Source organism: Anguilla anguilla, chromosome 2 (genome assembly GCF_013347855.1).
Source record: "Anguilla anguilla isolate fAngAng1 chromosome 2, fAngAng1.pri, whole genome shotgun sequence".
Lineage (NCBI taxonomy): Eukaryota > Metazoa > Chordata > Actinopteri > Anguilliformes > Anguillidae > Anguilla > Anguilla anguilla.
Genome location: NC_049202.1, coordinates 18,415,740 through 18,437,441, shown reverse-complemented (window position 1 = coordinate 18,437,441; position 21,702 = coordinate 18,415,740). Strand labels below are relative to the sequence as shown.

Below are 21,702 nucleotides of genomic sequence, written 5' to 3'. Positions count from 1 at the left end.
AGAGACATGCTTTTTCTTTACATATCTGCATGCAAAGCTTTGCATCAAGAAGAGGCCAAAGCATTAAATATTTCAGAACACATGTACAGTTAGAAAGACAGTGCCACTCTGTCCCTCTTAAGGTAGCCTTGTGTTACAAATCCATGGCATCAATTATAAAAAAATCTAAAAATTACATCGCAGCCCACACAACAAATCTGAAACTGATTAAGAGATTGAAACAGGCATGAGCACACAGAGTACGCACCAATTTGGTCTGCACGCAGTTAACAATCCAAAATATGCACATTCCTCCAGTTTAGTGGGTGTGCATTTAATGAGCCATTTATAAGGAACATCGCAGGAAAACAATCCTGGAACGCTGTTCCGATACTCCGGATAAAGAAAGAAATTCCATTGGGGATGGTCGTTCACCTTTATATTATTTGGAAAGTTAGAAACTTCCAACATATCTGCTATTTTAAGTTATATTTGCAATATTTTTAATGTGACTCTGACAAATATCTCTGTAATGATTTTGCAAGAATGAAGGATAAACTGCCGGTAAGGCCCCTCATTTACGGAAAGCCCGCCTCCCAGAGGAAGCCAGCACTTGCGGGCACATCGTAAACACCCGCCCACACACCCCAGCGAACAGACCCATGCGATCGCTCCACTGAGCGAAGAAGATGGGTGTGGGAGCCGGGAAATGGCTGGGGGGCTGAGGGGTTTGGGGTTTGAGGTTTCGAGTTCTCCGATTCCTCTGATTACTGTAATCGTTTACCACATCCCCCCCCCCCTGCTGTGATGGTTGCGACTGCAGCTCTCCTGTGTCCCACCGCTCCACAGAAAAATCAAACATTGATGATGTCGTCAGTGTGGGCAGGTTGTGATCCCGTGGGGGTGGGTGGTTCTGGGAAAGAAAAACTCTTAAGTGGGCAGTCTAAAAGATAAGCACGTGAGATGTGGTCTTCACTGAAGCCCATATTGTCTTCTAGGATTCTTCTGTTCTTCTTATTCTGATCACAGGTTCCCTTGAAATACCAGATGGTCAGCACTGTACACTTAAAATGGCCACATATGTCTTAACCACTGAAGCAAAAACAACGTTTAAACAAATTTACTAAACAATTTATGCAGTACATCTTATAAGCATCCATGAAGCAGCGGTGGCCAAGGTCTCCTTTCAACAAGCAAACAAACAGGTTTCTTCAGGATTTTTTTTGGGGGGACACTAACAGCACCACCCAATACAACGTGATAGTTTTGAGGGGACCAATTGATGCTTTCCCAAGGTTGGGGGGCACATGTGCCCCCTGTCTACCCCAGGATCTACGTCCATGGCTGTGACCTTAGAAAAGTATTTTTTTTACATAAACAGTAACAGGAGCAAAAATTCCTGATCCCCACCGGACCCTCCAAGAGTAAGCAAAGAGAACAAAAGGAACACGGGGGCTGACCATCTGGTTACAACAGATAATCTGTGATCCCACCCAGACTCCACATCTTCTGAGATGAGACTAATTACTGCCGAAGGCAATCAGCTTTAATTACTGCGTGCAGTGCAGTGCAGTAATTAAGAGGCCGGGCCTTAAATCAAAACGTTTGGGGTTCAGTTCCCACAAGCAGCACGGCTCGCACCTCTAAGCAGTCCCATTAATTAAAACAAACTTCAGTTCATATTTTCACTTCAGTACATATCCAGCTGTGCACGGACTGTATGAATTACGCCACACATAAAAATGTAAACTGCGAAAGCTAGCTCCAGCTGTATAGCAGCATTTGCCAGGGAAATCTCTGACAGGAGTTTCACGCTTAAAAATTCTCTTTTACGGAACTGAAGAGTGCAGAGTAGACACTCTTATTCGAAGAGATTAACGAGGATTATGGCAAACGACAAGTGCAAATAACTAAAAAGAACTATAATTTTCATTTATACAGTGCCATAAAAGTGTAGCTCTTCTGATATAGGGGAGGAGTGGTCTATTGGTTCAGAGTCGGTCTGCACACCAGGAGCTCCATCTTAAAAATGTGGGCAGGATAGTGTGGGAGGGAGGTGGGGTTTAATCCGCCTCTGGGACTGAAGCCGGTCTGCAGCCTGGAGGGACGGGCGGTTGCGGATGGACCAGAGGAGCCCCTGGGCATTGCCATGAGTTTTGGGAGTTGACTCCGGACAGACGAGGGTCCCATCCCCTCCTCCTCCTCCTTCTCCTCCTCCTCTTCCTCACTCCCAGTTCATTCATCTCACTAGTTCCTCTCAGCGAATGGGGAAAGAGCCATCAAAGGCTGCGCTGCTTTACCTCACGTCATATCTGCACACGGCACTCACCGTACACGGGTGTGAACTGGGGGAGGGGGAGGGAATTAAGAGTTGCACAAGGTGTGCCGTTCCATGTGTTTCTTAACTCAAACACACCCAGGGAAGGGCGAGGGTGAGGGTGAGGGAGAGGGAGAGGGAGATAGGAGAAGGAGAGGGGGAGGCGGAGGGAGGGGGCGGTACGTCCTGCCAGCTCCTGCCCGCCCGCCCCTCCACCCCTCCGCCGTGGCGCCGCAGAGTGCACGGGAAACCTCTCCAGACTAATTACTTCAAAGCCAGCACTCCTCAGCGTGAGCGCGTTACATAACCGCTACGCGTTCACTCCCCCCACACTGCGCTCCGAGCTGCATCCCTCTCGCTCCGGCCAACCATGATGCTAACGCACACGCGCACGCTCACACTCTCACACACACTCACACACACTCACATACTCTCACACACACTCACACACACTCACACACACTCACATACTCTCACACACACTCACACACACTCACATACTCTCACACACACTCACACACACTCACATACTCTCACACACACATACAATCACACACTCTCACACACACACTCACACACATTCACACACACACTCACACACTCTCACACACACACACTCACACACTCTCACACACATTCACACACACTCACACACACTCACATACTCTCACACACACATACACTCACACACTCTCACACACACTCTCACACACATACTCTCACACACACATACACTCACACTCTCTCACACACACACACTCACACACTCTCACACACACACTCACACACATTCACACACACTCACACACTTTCACACACACACACTCACATACTCTCACACACACATACACTCACACACTCTCACACACCCACACTCACACACTCTCACACACACACTCACACACACACACACTCACATACTCTCACACACTCTCACACACTCTCACACACATTCACACACACTCACACACACACTCGCACACTCACATACTCTCACACACACCCTCACACACACTCTCACATACACGAACACACACACACACATGCAGAGTAACACAAGAAAGTGTACGGGACCACAGACGCACAAACAGAATCACTCATTCACACTTAGAATCAGTTGTAGGGTCAGACAAACAAATGTACACACACACGCAGAATCACACACACACACACAGACACACACACACACACACGCACGCACACCAACAGCATGTGCCCACAGGAAGGCACCGGACCTGAAGGAAGAAGACAGAGCTACGTGAGTTCCACACCAGCTGGCTATTTCCATTACTGCAGCGCAGTTACATAACCCCGACAGGATGAGGAGATGGAGAGGGCGCAAGAGCTGGGGCTACAGGAGCCACAGACAAGAGGGGCCCACAAACAGCACAGACCAAATGGGGGGGGGCAAAAGGGGGAGATGGTTTTGTGCTGATGACATACCCACAGCTGGGAACGTCCCAACCTGAATGCAAACAGCTGGTGCTGGAATGCAAGTCAGCGTAGAGAGAGAATGCACCAAGATGGAAGCAGAGCTGGGTGTCAAAACATTACCAGAACTCACTTGGACTCATCAGGACTCACTGGGACTCATCAGGACTCACTGAGACCCATCAGGACTCACTGAGACCCATCAGGACTCACTGAGACTCATCAGGACTCACTGAGACCCATCAGGACTCACTGAGACTCATCAGGACTCACTGAGACTCATCCGGACTCACTGAGACTCATCAGGACTCACTGAGACCCATCAGGACTCACTGAGACCCATCAGGACTCACTGAGACTCATCAGGACTCACTGGGACCCATCAGGACTCACTAGGACTCATCAGGACTCACTGAGACCCATCAGGACTCACTGAGACTCATCAGGACTCACTGGGACTCACCAGGACTCAGTGGAACTCATCAGGACTCACTGAGACCCACCATTGAGAATCACTGAAACAGTCACAGGCCCAACAAAACTCAGTGGGATTCATCAGGACTTACTGAAACCCTCAGGACTCAATGGGACTCACTACTGTGTCACACTCAGGTGGTTTATCCCATCAGCAAGCAGGTTTAAAAGGATACTAGGATTGACTGACCCATCTCTATCCATATCCATCGCTTCCTTTCCCTGCCTCTGTCATCTCTTCTTCCTCCCTCCATTTATCTCTCTCTCTCTCTCTCTCTCTCTCTCTCTCTCTCACTCTCTCTCCCTCTAAGCTGTAGAAAGCCAGTTTCACTGAAGCCAGTGTCCTAAAAACAGTATACATAAATTTACAACAAAGCAAGCAGGCCAAAATTAAGACAGAAATAACTGAAATCACAGTGACAGCAAGGGTGAGAGGTGGGCGGGGCGTTGGAGTGAAGGGGCAGTTACGTAACCCAGGCTAATCCCTCCCTCTGCCCTGCAGACAGCGACCAGCACTGAGGGCTCCGCCCACGGGGCACAGCCAATTAAGCGCTGACGTCACCCGCCATCCTCCGCGCTCGTGAGTTTCAGGGGGCGTGTTTACCGCCAACACACTGGTTCACAGCGCTGGTATTGTACTGTCCTTGGCTGGAAGGCTGTGGAACAGACTGCAGGGATCAGAAAGGAATTAGAATGTAGCGGTGTCAGCTGGGAGAGACGAACGCTCAAGTGGGGACAGGCAGCCAGCGGAGACTTATCCCAGCTAGTCAGCAGCTTACGAGGGTCAACAGCTATCGTGCCAATGTTGACTGGATCAACCCACTCAAATGAGGAAGTGCTCCACATATTATCTTTTAAGGCCAACAAAACTGTATGATGTGCCTTCTGGGTGGTTTAATTACCAGCACAGGTATGCTACACGATGCTGGCTTGTGTGAAACCCGAAGCAGTGTGGACATCCGCAGTATCGGCAAGTTCAGCGTGAACCCACCTTAACAGTCAGTGATTTCCAAAAACACACCAGAGGGTATCTGTATGTCCACTAGAGGGCAGGACTGAGCCAGCACCAGTTCACTTTGGAAGGATACAGCACACCCAAGTACTGATCTGGGGTCAGAAGACCCAGAGGCAGCACATACAGTAGCCCAGGCCATGTTCTCCCAAAGCCAGCCTGCTACGCACAATAGAGACCCAGCTGTGCTCTGCTGTTCTGTCAGGACAGTACACCGCGTGTCCTGAAGACCCAAATGGCCGCGGCAGCATGCGCAAATCTGGGGCCGGGGGATTGGGGGGGTTCCAGGGAGGTGGCGAGTATTGGAAAGCGAGCGAGGGCAGGGTTTGGCATCGGGGTCTCCGTGGTAACCGTGTAGAGGGTCCCGGGGCCCCCCGAGAAACCGAGACGGAGCCGCGGACGGTAAGGGCCGCCGCCGAAGACCCCCTCCTCCAGCGTGAGAGAGAGCGAGAGAGAGAGAGAGAGAGAGAGACACAGAGACACAGAGAGAGAGCGAGAGAGAGAGAGAGAGAGAGACACAGAGACACAGAGAGAGAGAGACAGAGAGAGAGAGAGAGAGAGACACAGAGACACAGAGACACAGAGAGAGAGAGAGAGAGAGAGACACAGAGACACAGAGAGAGAGAGACAGAGAGAGAGAGAGAGAGACACAGAGACACAGAGACAGAGAGAGAGAGAGAGAGAGAGAGAGAGAGACACAGAGACAGAGAGAGAGAGACACAGAGAGAGAGAGACAGAGAGAGAGAGAGAGAGAGACACAGAGAGACAGAGAGAGAGATGTTCGTGAGAAACGGGCCTTCTCTGTGTTTATAAAGTATCGCCGCTGTTGCCGCTGCTGCTCCCGCTGCTGCGCAGGGCCCAGAGACAACATCTGCTAGCGATTACCGCCAAAACTGAGATCAATCTGACAGAGGCACGATTCGGAGCTCAGCGCACCCCAGCCACCCCGCTCTCCTCCGTGATTGAAGCCATCGGTCACTGCCAGACCAGGGAAGGGGCGGGAAGGGGGGTGGGAGGGTGTTCATCTGTAAAACAAGAGCCAGAGGAGAATTCTTTCCTTTTGGAGTGGGGGGGGGGGGCGGGGGTTGATGGAAAGGTTACCCTCCGGCAGCCTCAGCCTCAAGGGCACTTGGAGTTGCTCTCTCCAAATCAATGCCAGAGCATTAAATGAATTGCTAAACTCGAAACCGAAAAAAGAACAAAAAACTGTCGGTGTGGCAGACAAGTGGGAACATAAGAATGATAAACTAAGGCGGTGATGGACAGAATATGCAAGCGGACGACCCCAAATGCTGAGAACGTACACCCAAAATTCTTTCCCAGGTTTTTTGTGTTTGAGAGAACGGCTGCAGGTGTCCTTGAACATACACAATGCCGAGAGTCGATCTTTCAGACAGCAGCGCACACAAGGCACTTGTAAATTAGTCTCAGTGTAAATCGGTTGCACCTCACAGAATATAAATCTGTGGGACAGGTTTTAAAATATATACGTTGAGCTTTTGAGCAGCTCCTGCAGAGCCATGGCACGTGAAAGGCAAGCCTTCGGAGAGATTTATAAAAAGGACAGCGCGATATTAATATCAGCGCCTCTGCTCCGATTTCCAACTCCTGCAGACTTCCAGAGAAGAGGTCGGGAGCAGGGAAAGAGGGAGGGGGAGAGGGAGAGAAAGAGAAAGAAAAACAAGATTGGAGAGTCAGAGAGAGAGAGAGAGAGAGAGAGAGAGATAACTGAAATGAACGCTGAAATAGAATAAATATGAAATAGAGAAGGATGTGTAAAACCACAATGAGAATAGGTTCGTATTGTTAGACCAATTCACGTTACATGTTTACAACGTCATTTACAATACCAATAAGGCAATTTACACATGAATGAACCGAACTACGAGAAAGAGCACTGAGAAAATACTGAGAGACAGGAGCAAGTGAAGGAGAGAGAAGGAGAACGAGTGAGAGGGGGAGGGGGGATCCAGGACGCACCAAGGCCATTTGGCCTGCCTGAACTGAAGCTGCCAGCCTGTGGGGGGGGGGGGGGCTGATGGAGGGGTGTCAAGGAAAGCAACAGAAGGACACATGGGGAGAGGCAGCCTTCTCAGCCCCTTCAGACAGATGTACCCCTGTGGGAGAGCAGGCGCACCGGCCAATGGCCAGTTTGGCCAGTTTGAGCAGTTTGACCCCAGTGCAGGCTGGGCCTGCTGGAGGGCCGTACCTCCTCCAGTGGCCTCCCTGTCCCTCTAAGGGCAGCCTAGCCCTGTGTGTGCCAGCCCGTGGTCAGCTGACCACCCCCCAACCACCCCATACAGGCTAGTGCATGCGGGTAGAACTCTCTCTCTCACACACACACACACACACACACACACTGCTCTCCACAGCAGGAAGCCCAGGAGAACTCCTCCCCTACTGCAAGTAGCCTTAATTAAACAAATTACTGCGGGTGAGGAAGACATTTAAACTTTTTTCAGCTACTATTATTTTAATAATGACTGTAATAGAATGTTTCATTTTCTATAAGTCGCACAGGCACACACAGATGATCTCTCTCTCTCCCTTTCTTTCTCTCTCTTTCTCCCTCTCTCTTGCTCTCTCTCTCCCCCTCTCTCTCTCTCTCTCTCCCCCCCTCTCTCTCTCTCTCTCTCTCTCTCTCTTTCTCACTCTCTCTCTCTCTCTCTCTCTCCCCCTCTCTCTCTCTCTCGGGAGCCACTGTCCTCTGCCCTCTGGACCTCTCCATCCACTAAAGGGGTCGGAGTGCACGTCGAACCATCGCCCTCCCCTTCAGTACACATTAGCCTGCTTTATGAAGCTGGTGGGAGCAGCCAGGGACGGTGTGGAGCTCACATGGCCCCCATCCTGTCAGCCTGACCCCGAAGCCGTCTCTCCGAGACAGAGAACAAAGCTCCTCACTGTCTGACCCACTCCTCTCTTCACTCCGAAACACCAGGGGTCAAAGGTCACGGCGACTGCTGTCCGACACTGCCGTGTTACTTTCATCCTGGTCCCTGGTCCCTAAGACTCTCTGTGACTTGTGCTCACCTGTGTTTACAGACCAAAATCTGCACTTTAATTTGTCAGACAGTTACTCATTAGCCAATGTAAACGGTATCGCTGTCGAAAAAGACATACATATTTACGTAGCAGCCGTAGCAATGCTCGCATTTCATTTCGGCGCTATTTCATAACCACAGGCCTTGAAATGTGAACAGCTCTTTTCCCCGAAACCCCTCCCCCCACACCCCCCACCCCCCACCCCCACCCCCCAACACCCTCACAGATAATGTGAGGCTAATGTGCAGCCAAAGCTGTTATCGGAGGGCTGATGATCTCAAAAACGCAACCCCTGGTAATCTATTTTACGAGGACCCACAACGTTATATTGCTCCACTCATACTCCTCAAGTCAATTACACAAGGGGCAGAGCTCCACTTTGCAATTGATTTCTGAGCAATCAAACGGCTCTAATGTCCACACTGCTGACTCTGCTCGGATTCCATCACTTATTTAATTGCAAGATCTACTGACTGCACGAGCGTCCCTCCGCGGATTCGCTGGCGATTACAGCGCCCATCCGTCGGAGGAGAGCGGCGTGGAAGCCGGCAGTTACCGTGAAAACCTGGCACAGAACCGAAAGGTCGCGAGTTCAAATCCCAGTCGAGCACCGCAGTCGCATCGTTAAGCGAGCTACTTCACCTACACTGTATTATGAGCACACTGCAATAAAAAGATAAAAAAACATAGATGCAAATAGTGAAGGAATAATCAGACAAATTCAAGCTACTTCAGTCACCTATGGTCTGTCAAACAAATTAACAATGTGACTGAAGACAGGCTGGGCGCACTCCATGTAAGTTTGTTATTGGAAGTTTTTGTTAAGTTAATTAAGAGAATGAGAATCAAAAGCAAGCAGCCCACAAAGTTCACAAGGAAAAAAAAAACAAGATGTAAAAATATCAGTTGGAGCAGCGCTCTGTTTTGAAACCAACAATACTAGAAACGCTGCCGCCACGCTCACCTTCCCTCCCACTTACCGACACCTCCCACTGCCTCCTCACTTTGTTCCTTGTGTGTTTTTAACTCTCCCTTCTCCTCGAGCTTCTCCCTTCCTGTTAGCTCTCCTGGACTCAGGAGTCTTGGGAGACTCAGTCGCTGGGCTCTCCTCGTTTGGAGTGGAGGAGATACTGTCTGCCACAGCCTTCTGCACACCAGGTCTGAAAGCCCCCACCCCCCACCCCCCCACCCCCCCACCCCCCTCTCCCAAGTCTCCACCTCTCCCCACGTTCTCTCACCTCTGCCTGTCCACATGTTACGGGGGTGTTGCCTGGTAACCTCCCTTACACCGACCCCCCCCCCCCCACTCCCCCCCACTCACCCTTTGCCAAAGACTGTCTAATCTCAAGCCTGAGAACGTGCGCTCTTGTCTGCATTCCTCTCCTGTGTCAATGTTTACACACTTAATTGCATGGCGGTACGGGTCAGCTGAACTTACAATGGGCAGTAATTTGTGACACACAAAAAAAAAAACAAGAAACAGAGACGCCGGTGAGCCAGTGAGCATGTCTGCCCGTGTTTGTTTTTATCTGAAAGTAGAACAGAAGCCTCCTTCCTCCCTGCGCGCCTGCCCCGTGAGAGCCAAGCGCAGCGCAAGGTTTGTGTAACTTGGGCTTTGCCTAACACTCCCAGAAGCTGACAGCAATGGCGTTATCCCTCTGTTCCTACAAACAGAAAAGCTGGGATATTAAACAGACGGTGGAGTTAACCGCCGTTTGGTGAACACGGAAACCCGCAGCGTGCGGTTCGAAACAAAACCAGTACTTTCTCTGCGTTCTTGCGGTTGAAAACCGTCGACGACCGCCCCGAACGCATGTCAGTGTGCCACAAATGGCTTCCCTTCCTACGACCAATCACAGCTCCTCTTTGCTGTCTGACCGTGCCACGACCCTCCGATCGCAGCTAATCCCAGATGTTCCACTGCATCCAAAACCTCCGAGCAAACGCTCACACCTGGAACTCTACCAAGGCCTTTCGATTGTATGCCTTCCAGGTTGAACAGAGGGTAAACAGACCGGTGATTTTGTGCCTTGTGCACGCTGTTCTGAACAGCAGAACCTTCTCACCCCTTCTCAAAACACATGGCCTATCCTTTATTTTCCACATCGCTCCTGTTCCCCATTGTCCTGAATTGATTCTTAATCGAATGCAGCGTTCGGCAGCTGCAGAGCGCATCCCCTCAGGGCCCGGGAGGGTCGGAGCTGGGGCAACGGGTCCGCACCCTCTCCGAGGCAATTTGTGGGGGGTTAATTGAGGAGTCAGAGACTGGCGCTGCTGAGGTCCAATGAGAGCTGTTCTCGGCCCACAGAGCGGCCCACAGGCCCGCCTCCGCTTGGCCACGTTTCACCGACGATGAACATCACTGCGATCCGACCACGCTCCTGACAGGCCCTCTCAGCCCGAGGAATAATGCTCATCCACCGCCCACGCTGGACTGCGAGAGGACTGTGCGTGTGTGTGTGTGTGTGCATGCGTATATATGTGTGTACGTACATATGTGTGTGTTTATGTGTGTATGTGTGTGTGTGTGTGTGTGTGCATGTGTATATGTGTGTACGTACGTGTGTGTGTGTGTGCATGCGTATATATGTGTGTACGTACATGTGTGTGTGTTTATGTGTGTATGTGTGTGTATGTGTGTGTCTGTGTGTGTGTGTGCATGCGTATATATGTGTGTACGTACATGTGTGTGTGTTTATGTGTGTATGTGTGTGTGTGTGTTCGCGCGTGCGTTTGTGTGTATGTGTGTGTATGTGTGTGTGTGTGTGTGTGTGTGCATGCGTATATGTGTGTGTACGTACATGTGTGTGTGTTTATGTGTGTATGTGTGTGTGTGTGTGTGTGTTCGCGCGTGCCTTTGTGTGTATGTGTGTTTGTATGCATGGGGGAGTATGCCTGTGTGCATGTGTATGTGTGTTTTTGTGTGTTTGTGCATGAGGGAGCATGCATGCATGTCAGTGTGTGTGTGTGTGTATGCATGAGGAAGTATGCATGCATGCATGTCTGTGTGTGTGTGTGTGTGTATGTGTGTGTGTGTATGCATGAGGAAGTATGCATGCATGCATGTCTGTGTGTGTAGGATGTATGTTTTTTGCCTGTATCATGTGTTGTTTTGTCATATTTTCTTATATCGCGTGTGCGTGTGCATATGCGCGTCCGTGGTTTTGTGGGCATCAGACAGTGATGGATCAGATCTGCCCAGCTCAGCTGTGTCCTGCAGGGCTGTGCGGCCTGTAGGCTGTGGAACAGACAGTGGATTTCGGGTGAGCGTATCACCGGAGCAAACACACATCAGCTGCGCAGAGCAGGGGAGCGCGTGTGGGGTGACAGAGCAGCAAAACGAGAGGCACGGTGGAAAATTCCTGACTGACGAGAGAAAGAAAAACACTGGTAGTCAGAGAGCCTCCCATTGTGTTATAAGGATAAGGTTTTTTTTTCCAGCTGTCTCCTCACAGAACCCAAAGTGCAGCTAATCTCACAAACCTGCCATACACACACACACACACACACACTCACAAACAGGATTCAGAATGTGCTTTTGATTGCCTTGTTAGCATTTGTCTTTGGCAGCCTCTTGGGCCAGGCGCAATTATTTCGAATCGATTCGCCATTTGCGGTGCTCGGGCCATCAAAGGCCGATTTACACCGTTTGGCTTCCTTCCCCTCGCTCAGACGCTCTGAGCTGGCGCCAGAAGCGCTGGCACCCAACAGCGGCAATTACCTTCCTCAAGCGGCTTTCGAAGTGCGCAGGGTAGGCTACGTGCAGTCCATCCTGACAGCCAACGCCCCGCCCCCCCTCGCTTGGGAACAACAGCTCCCCAGTCATGTGACCCGAGTCATACGCGAAGCCCTCGTCAATCCATCAGCGGCCAGAGCAGCCTGTCAGTCTCCCGGGCCGTTGTGAACCGATCGATCGCCCAGCTGCACTGCAGGGGCAGGCAGGCTTGGATGGCTTCGGAGCCTGATGACTGCGGACCTCTGTGTCTGCACAACGCAACAGCAGACGCAAACAGATCCCTGAGCGACAAGGCTGGAGGCCATTAATGTAGGACAGCCTAAGTGCCCGAACAAATTAGTGGAATAATATTTTTTTTTCTGGCTCAAAAAGTGTGTGCATGAATGTAACTTTGTGAGAGGATTTCAGTTGTTAATGCTTATATTCCATCCAACTTATTCAACGAGTGGCTCAAAAACACACTGATCAGCTAACGGCTACAGCGGGTTCCTTTCAGTTTTGTTCCTTTAATTTGTCATTCCGTGCTGACGCAACGATTCTCCTTAAAAGCCGTCTCCACAATTTATTATCCCAGGCCTTCGCGTGCGTACATACATGTACACATACATCACTGTAAACGCAGTCCCTGCGCACTTCACCAAACAGTAAATAAACGTCGGTGTCAGGCGTCTGAATGATGCCGCCATTCCGCTAGCGCCGATGAGCTCTGCGGGCTGCCAAATACACAACGGAGACAAGATTACGTCCGGGCGCCGGCGCAGCCCCCGTATAAATCACGCTGATGAATCGCACCGCGAACCGACGGGACCTTCGACTAGCTCTACCGTGCGGCATCAGCTCATCGTTCGGTGGTGACCGTTTGCACCAACTGTCTAGGGAAGACTCATCTCTTCAGACTATACCTGGACTAACTACCAGCACTCTGTATATTTCATTCTAAATCCACCCCCCCCCCTCCCCCCCCCTTCATGACACTCGTTACATGTTCCCCCATCCCAGCCCTTTTAGTAATTTGTATTTGTCCTAATACTGTAGCTTGTTCTTCTGCCTAGTTGGCTTTGCAGAGTTTAGGTCAAAATAATGTTCACTGTGTGAACTAAACTGTGTTCTTGGCTGGAAATAGCTGTACAAAATACGTATTGTATCTTATTGAACCTGTGTTTTGTAGTTGTCCATGACCATGAAATGCACTTTTTTGTACGTCGCTTTGGATAAAAGCGTCTGCCAAATAAATGTAATGTAATGTAGTGTAATGTAGTGCCGAGTCTATGCAGCTCGACTGCTGGAATGAAGAAAACAAGCATCCAGACTGAATAGGAGGTGCAGGTGAGATACTGCTGTTTCCCCCTGAAAACAGTAACTAACTTGAACCGCTGCAAGAAATACAAATGCAGAAAGAATGGGCACTATATAACAACCCAGTGAGCAAAAGCCCGTATCTAGACGTTTAGAGGGGAGGAAATCTAGGTTGAGAGATGTTTTGACATAAACAAATGAGGTTAGCTCAGGTTAGCTCCAAAATAGCTCAGGTTTTACCCAGATACAGCCTGGCTGTGTCCCAGCCAGCTAGAAAACTTTCACTTTTCAACCAAATGTAAATGGACTGCATTTATATAGCGCTTTTATCCAAAGCACTTTACAATTGATGCCTCTCATTCGCCAGAGCAGTTAGGGGTTAGGTGTCTTGCTCAAGGACACTTCGACATGCCCAGGGCGGGGTTTGAACCGGCAACCCTCCGACTGCCAGACAATCGGTCTTATCTCCTGAGCTATGTAGCCGGGTCTAGATCATCTAGACATTCAGGAGAAAACCCGGCAACATTTGGTCAAAAAGTTCAAGTTATCTAGCCGACAGGGACATAGCCAGGCTATATCCGGGTAAGACCTGAGCTGTCCTAGTCCACTTAGCTATGTCAAAACATCTCTCAACCCAGATTTCCACCCCTCTAGACGTCTAGATTTGGGCTTTGTGCTCACTGGGAAAGTATGCAATGCACGTGAAGGGAGGGGATAAGCAAACACACAACAACGCACTTTACAATAAGGCCGGCTCACACTGATACGATCGGCTCGGTTTAAAGGAAAATGTTCCGTTTGAAGTTGGTGTTTCTTTAAGAGTCCCGAGCCCCTTAAGTGGACCGGCATTTAAAAACATTTCAAAACTTGTCTGTGGTAAGACATCCAGGACACGCAATGCAAGGCTCTGGCGGCCTCCCACTGGAAAAGCAGGGTTTCTGCTGTCGACAGGCTAATTTGACGCCTACTGGCATACGCACAGTGGACATCGATACGTGTCCACAAAACTGCCAAAACGGCATTAATTATTCTGATGAATAAACGAGCAGTGAGGGGGAGAAAGACTCTTGCTGTTTTTTTTTCTTTTCTAAATCCAAATGTTGGACCTCATCCCTTTGTTTTATATTGTTCTGTCACAAATTTCCGTTCTTTTGTGACATTCACTGATTCTCATTTCATGGCAATAAAGAATTTTAATTGACCTGAGAAAGAAAGAATGAGAGAGAAAGAGAAAGAGGGATAGAACTGAGAAAGAAAGAAAGAAAGAAAGAGGGATAGAACTGAGAAAGAAAAGGAGAATGGGGGCACTCAGAACACAGTCGTTCCCCAGTGTATGATTATAACTGTGACACTTGCAGGCTGGCTAGGTCTCCAGCAGCTCAGATTGCAGCCTCAGTCGCTGTCACGTGGAGAGGAACTGTGACTAAGAGGAAATATGAAAATGCGCTGTTCCAATTTAACGTGTTTCCCCCGCGGGTCACATCCTCGTTCGGGTTCACAAGCACATTCGCACGCATATAAATACACACACACACACTCACACAAACACACACACAAACAAACACACACACACACACACACACAAACAAACACATACACATGCATGCACGCACTCACACACTCACACAAACACACACACAAACAAACAAACACACACACACACGCAAACAAACACACACAAATGCACACACACACACACATATGCACACAAACACGCACACAAGCATGCGCACACACACACACACACACAAGCATGCACACACATACACACAGAAACACAAACACACACACACACACACACACAGAAGCCTGAGCTGCAGGTCTGGGCTGCGGAGGAGTGGAATTCCTTGCGCTCAGTAGGTCTGCAGTCCGACAGCGAACTCTCCCTGCCCCTGTTCAGCTCACACAAGCCTCGCGCTTCTCTTACAGAACACAAAAATGTGCAACAACAAGCAGTCCAGCTGCAGATGATCCAAGCGCCAAAAGTCTGCGCGTCTGTTTATGTGTGTGTGTTTGTGCAAACCTATTTCTGTGTGTATGCATATGTGCGTGTGTGTGTGTGTGTGTGTGTGTGTGTGAGTGTTCTTATGTGTGTGCATCTGTGTGTATGCATAGATGAGTGTGTGTGTGAGTGCGTGTGTGTGTCTGCATTTGTGTGCATGCATATGTATGTGTGCGAGTGTGTGTGCTTCTGCATGTGTGTATGCATGTGTGTGTGTGTCTGCATATGTGTGTATGCATATGTGAGTGTGTTTGCATGTGTGTGATTTTTTTAAAAGACTGTCCACAGCCCCCCACACATAACTGGCCTCACTCTTAAAGAACGAAGGCAGCACTACAGCAAAGCGTGCGCACAGTGATCGCGTTTCTTCCAAAGCCTGCCCGATGTTATATAACAGTTTCTTCGTGCCTTTTCAATCTAGTTCAGGAACTGGGTCCAAAGCTTTCATCCCCAAGTTCCCCAGTGAAGACAGGATAATTAGTCTCCCCCCAACTTCGAGAGCAAAGCCTGTATAGCACAGATAAGAGACTTTGAGAATGTCATACTGTGAAGAATTTTTTTTTTTTTTTTTGCCAAAAGCCCTTCCTCAGAAAACCCAGCTTCCCCACCATGGGCAGGTAAAAAGTGGGGCAAAAGAAAAGCATACTGCCCCCACAATAAGAGGATGGGGATGGAATAGACAACCAGTATGATTGAAACGCATTTCTAACCGCCCCCCCCCCCCCCCCCCAGTTCACTGTTACAGGAACTCTGAAGTAATCTTAGACTCAGAACATTTGGCAGTACAGTGTAATGGCTGTTTGGCTGTTCATTTACCTGGCACTGAAAAAGAAAATAGATGTGCTGCCTACGACAGACTGCAAATGTTTGTTTCTTGAGCATCAGTGAACCCAGGCTTTATTGTTTGCCACAATGCTGAGAAACAGGTGTGGCCATCGGGACAACTCAGGACATGCGGGTGAGCTGGAAACCACCACCATGACCCCCCCTTCCCTCCCCCCCCCTTTCCTGCCCTGCCATATCAGCCTCACAAACATACATGGTCCATATAAGAGGAGTTCTCTTTAAGCCCACTGTAAGAGGAGGAGGAGGAGACACATAGTAAAGTGTCCAGTGTTAATTCAACTCCAACAGTGTTAATTCAACTGTTATCTAACAGTGTTAATTCAACTCCACAAAATAACATCTGGTCCCCATTGGGACCAAATTGTATCCGTTAGAGTTGAATTAACACTGTTAAGAGTTGAATTAACACTGGACGTTTTTACTGTGCAGCAGTGGCTGTACTGGACAGGCAAAGTCCACTTTCCCAAATGACAGCCAAGACCCAGGGAGGAGAAGATTTGAGCGCAGGCTGGAATGTGTGTACCGTAAACCAACTGCAGACCCAAAGGAATGCAGAGCAGGCCATAGACATGGGAGCATTCTGAACGCGAGCCAGGGGGAGACCGCAAGCGAAGGTGCCAATCCATCCATTCCACAGCTGATTCCTGGGGCTTTTCTTGGACTGGGCTGCCGTGTGTAGAAGTCGATGTATGTGTATGGGCGAGGCTGGCAGGAAATGTTTAATAGCTAAAACCACTTTTCCAGGCTTTTCACTCTCGACTGGAAAAAATGCTGTGGGAGCCCCTCACCCAGTTCTCCACTGAGTAAGTCAGTCTTGAACTGTGAGAGGAGAGGGACTAAGTAAGTCTGTGAGTGAGCAGTCAGAGTGTCAGCCATTGAGGGAGAGGCACCACCATTTTCTGGGCTGCCCCTACCAGTCGGAGGTGGGAAAATTAAAACCTGGTTTTAAAAGCAGCATCTTTTGGCGGCCGGCGATCTGGTTAAACTGAGTCTCACAGCAGCCTGGCTGAGCCAACCAAGTGAACACAACCTCCACCGACTACACCAAGGGTGCTGTCCTCAAAATGCCGCAATGCGAGAAACGTGACCAGGTAAGGAACACACACACACACACACACACACAAGGCTTGTGATGAGTATGATTTTAAACGTAAGCACCGCTGAAAACACTTGATATCAAAAGACAATAACTCCCTCCATCTCTAAGACTTCACCGTTTCATTTTTTGTTATTTATTGGAAGCTCTGATTACATGGTAAGTGCATTACAGAGCTCAATTTAAAGAGAGCAAACATGGCCCCAATAAAGTTCTGCATTCTGAAGATACAGCCGACAGTAGCCAGTATTGAATGCTAATGGGCAACGTACACATTGACATGCATCTGAACTTACTTGAGTCTTTTGAAGTGGCAGTGGCATCAATGTCAGTAATATATGGATGGATTACATTCAACCAGTACTTAAGCAAACAGTAAGGTGTGCCATAATCGTTTAATTATGCATCATTATGGTGCGGACCGATATATATATATATATATATATAATATTCCAGTTGAAATACTGACCCGTCGTGACGTTAACGCCATTCGTTAACCGCAGAGAATATATGGGAACTTCACACAACAAAGTGGTATGGGCCACAACAGAGAGCAACCCGGACTAGGCACAAAACCGGTGATGTTGGGTTCCCGCATTCGTGTCGCTGCGCATCTATAGACCCAATCTCCGTTAAGTGCCAAACTTAAACTACCTAGCCAAGCCGCACACTGTAGTTCCTATTCCCTAGTGGCACGTCCGCATTAAAAACGAACATGATTTATATCTAGCAGTTCACTTGCATGCAAGTGATTTACAGTTTGGAAATGCGATGATGGGCAACATCCAAATAACAAGAAAAGATAACGGCGATATACAGACCAGGCAAAGGGACAAGCAGCTTTAAAAATACACACCATCGACTACAATATACACGGGGAATATATGAACAAGAAAAGCTTAAAAGGGCGATTCAATGAAAATTTACGAAAATAGGACTTTTAGAAAATGTGAGTTTTAATGTTAAATGTAGGCGCATGGAAGCCCATTCCAAACTGAGTAACGCGTGAGCTTTTTAGGATGAAACCAAACGTTCAGGTGCGAAATTCAAATTGCTACGGTGACAGTTTATTTTGTATTATTACAGTATAGTATCAGAGGCAATAACACCCCTCGTATCTTTGTCAGTGATTTCTTAGGACCATGTTTTCCACCTGACGACCGATCGTGATGCTCCCACTGTCATCCCAGATGTCTGTACGTCACTCTTCACAAAACTAATCCAACAGTTACTACCTCATAATACTTAGTTTAATGCATCACCAGGAAACGCTCAATTCGTATAACAACTTTCACTGGGTGGCAATATTAGACTTAATCATCTGATTCTGGTAGGCTATATGCAACACAAAGCAAGTAGCAATGTCGCTGACCGCAATTAAAAGTGGTAGGCTATACAAACCGTACGCTACTATGCAAACCATAGTGTGCATAGGCTATTGTTGCATTATTAATGTAACGGTAAATACACATTCATAAACGCATGTTTATCGACACCTAAGCTATCAAGCTATATTAACGGACCGATTGCCTCGACACGTAACCTACCACAAAGATTATTAACACAGTAGTTTAGCATAGCATTGGAACTTACCCTAATAAGTGACTTTCTTCTTCAAGCAGATCCAAAAAGGAGTGATATGTTCCAATACAGGCAGAATAGGGGAGACAAACTTTAAATTCTTAGCTAAACTGAAAACGCGCTCCTCTTTTCTCTTGTTCTCTTTTTTCCACGAACGCAGTTCAGCGCAGTTTGTTCTTTCTTTCCTTCCCCTCGCACTGCAACGAGTGACTGAAAACAGCAATGTAGTGGCAACACGGGATCGGCCAGCTCCGCGTCTGCACATCCAAACACTTCCCGTTGAATGTGATCGTTGTAAACAGCCTCGTTCCTCGGCTCGCGGGACCCTGCCCCCATAAGACTCACCGCTGCTGGCAAGAGCGAGTCTGTGCTCCCGACCGCCCGATCTCTATCAACATAGCTCTGCGTGAGGGGTGCTACTGGGGGTACTGAGACAGCCGATATTCGAATGGAAACCGGTTAACAGTGTATATCTAGACTCAAAACACACCTCTTTGCCGTAGCATTTCCAAATGTGTAAAGGTTTTTATGCTTAAGATTTCCGCTTTTTCTTGTATTTATGTGTATTGAATTTGTACAACACTTTGGTACAACCGTGGTTGTTTTAAATGTTCTTTATAAATAAAATTCACTTACTTTACTTACCTCGAAACTCATGGGGAATGTTTTTTCTATGTTCAGTGAGTATACCGTTGATATGATATAAGGAAGTGGCCGAAAACACTGGTGTAGCCTACCATTGGTGGTCACAAAGCACATCTTTTTATGACACAAATTTTCAAACCCAATGGAGGAGCACCCGCTTAGAAATGTTGTAACACTATTAAAATGCTTGTTCTTAAGGTACTCTGACCACTATGCAACATTGACTCATAAAATGATGATACGGATTCATTTTTTTTTTAAAAACAATTTTCCCAAGTCCTATGTACCCTACACTATATGACCAAAAGTATGTGGACATCCCCTGGTCTGTGGTGGTTTTTTATGTTTTGGGCTCAGCCCCTTAGTTCAGGTGAAGGCAAATGCTACAGTATTCAATGACATTCTATAGGATTCTCTTTGGGGAAGGCCCTTTCCTGTTTCAGCATGACAATCCCCCCCCCCCCCCCCCCCCCCCCCCCCCAGGTTCACAGCGAGGCACATATAGAATTTGTTTTGAGAATGGTGTGGAAGAACTTGACTGACCTGCACAGACCCCCATCCAACACCTTTTGGATCACATGGAAAGCCAACTGTGAGCCAGGCCTAATCGCCCAATCAGTGCCAAACCTCACCAATGCTCTTCTAGCTGAATGTAAACAAATCCCGGCAGCAATGCTCCAACATCTAGTATAAAGCTTTCCAGAAGAGTGGAGGTTGTTATAGCAGCGAAGGGTGGACCAACTCCATGTAAATACCCATAGCTTTGGATGCAATGTTGGATGTCAAGTGTGTACATACTTTTGGCCATGTAGTGTATTTTATAGGGGCAGTCAGCAGCTGTTGGACCTCATCTGTCCTTGGCAGCACAACTAGTCCTTCTGCTGCCTGTGAGAGAGTCTGTCCTAGATTTCACTTTGAGTGCATGAGCTCTTGTCCTTGTTCCAGATCGACCGCTTGAACCGAAACAGCCTGAGACATCACAACCCCTGCATGTAATGTCAGGAATTTTGTGCATCTTGCATTTCAGGTTTTGCTTTGAGGATTTAAAAAATGTTTTAACGCATTGCAGTGCGATGCAACCGATCAGATCTAGAAGGAGCAGTGAGTGACGGGAAAGGAGACAGGCTGTGATTTTTTGATTGGTGTGTGTGTCATTTTCTAAGTGGGCTACACACTCACACAGGGATCAGCAGCTCAGCTTGGCCCAAGCCCTGTTTTTTAATAACTTTACAAGGCAGAAGCATTTCTGTTATTTGTGAGCCCCTTCAGTGCTGAACTCTTTGTGACCCTTCCCCTGCCTCCCTTCTGAAAGCTGTGCACTTTATTTCCTGAACCACAACCAAGTGAATACCCAAATCCCACACACAGACATGTGTGCATACTCCTTCATGCAAACGCACGCATGGGCACACACACACACACATGCACACGTGCTATAAATACAGATATGTGTGTTTTTTGTGTGTGTGTGTGGGTGCAAGAACACTCACATGGACACACATATATGCATAAACACACACAAACATCCTCTCACACAATCACATGCTTCATCACACACAGAAACACTCAGACACACACACACCTTTTTCACTACTCTCAAAACCATCTATATGATTCATTAAGTATGCCGTTTTTCGAGCTTTCATTATGTTGTTGCTTTATTAACATAATTCCATGCAGAAATTGGATATGGAAATGAATCACTGTACTCTGTGGACCATGCCAACACAAAATTACTATTTTGTGGCCATGGAGAAAATGTGGGGGGAAAAGTGTGCTTTCAAGCAAGGCTGATGATTGAGAAAGCTTTTCCCTCTAATGGCTATAATGACGTGGAGCTGTGATCATTTCTGTTCGGTGCCCACCGGCACCCACGCTGTCTCTTGTGCCCTACAGACCTCTGCACAGGTTTCCTGCTGCATTTAAGTGCTAATAAGTGACAGACACCACACACACACACACACACGCACACACACGCACACAAACACAGACGCACAGACACACACACATTGCTCCTAGTCACTTTCATACACTGGGTTATGTAGATTGGAAATAACTGCATCCACTTGAATTAATTTCAGTAGATGTTATGCTTGATGATGAAAGGGTCCTGTGTATGTGTGTGAGCGTGTGAGAGAGAGAGAAATTGTGCGTATGTGTGTGTGTGCATGAGCGTGAGAGAGAGAGAGAGAGAGAGCGTAATTGTGCGTATGTATGTGTTTGAGAGAGAAAGAGAAAGAGTTTG

General features: G+C 48.2%; 1 protein-coding gene across 1 annotated transcript in view; it reads right to left on the bottom strand.

The window, feature by feature from the left end:
* The window catches only part of LOC118221235 (leucine zipper putative tumor suppressor 2 homolog), a 53,542-nt gene extending 34,332 nt beyond the window's left edge, over positions 1 to 19,210 (bottom strand). Inside the window, exon 1 of the mRNA XM_035406112.1 lies at positions 18,825 to 19,210. The gene's annotated coding sequence lies outside the window, so the exon portion shown is untranslated. The remainder of the gene's footprint in view (positions 1 to 18,824) is intronic.
* Between the last annotated feature and the right edge of the window lie 2,492 nt (positions 19,211 to 21,702).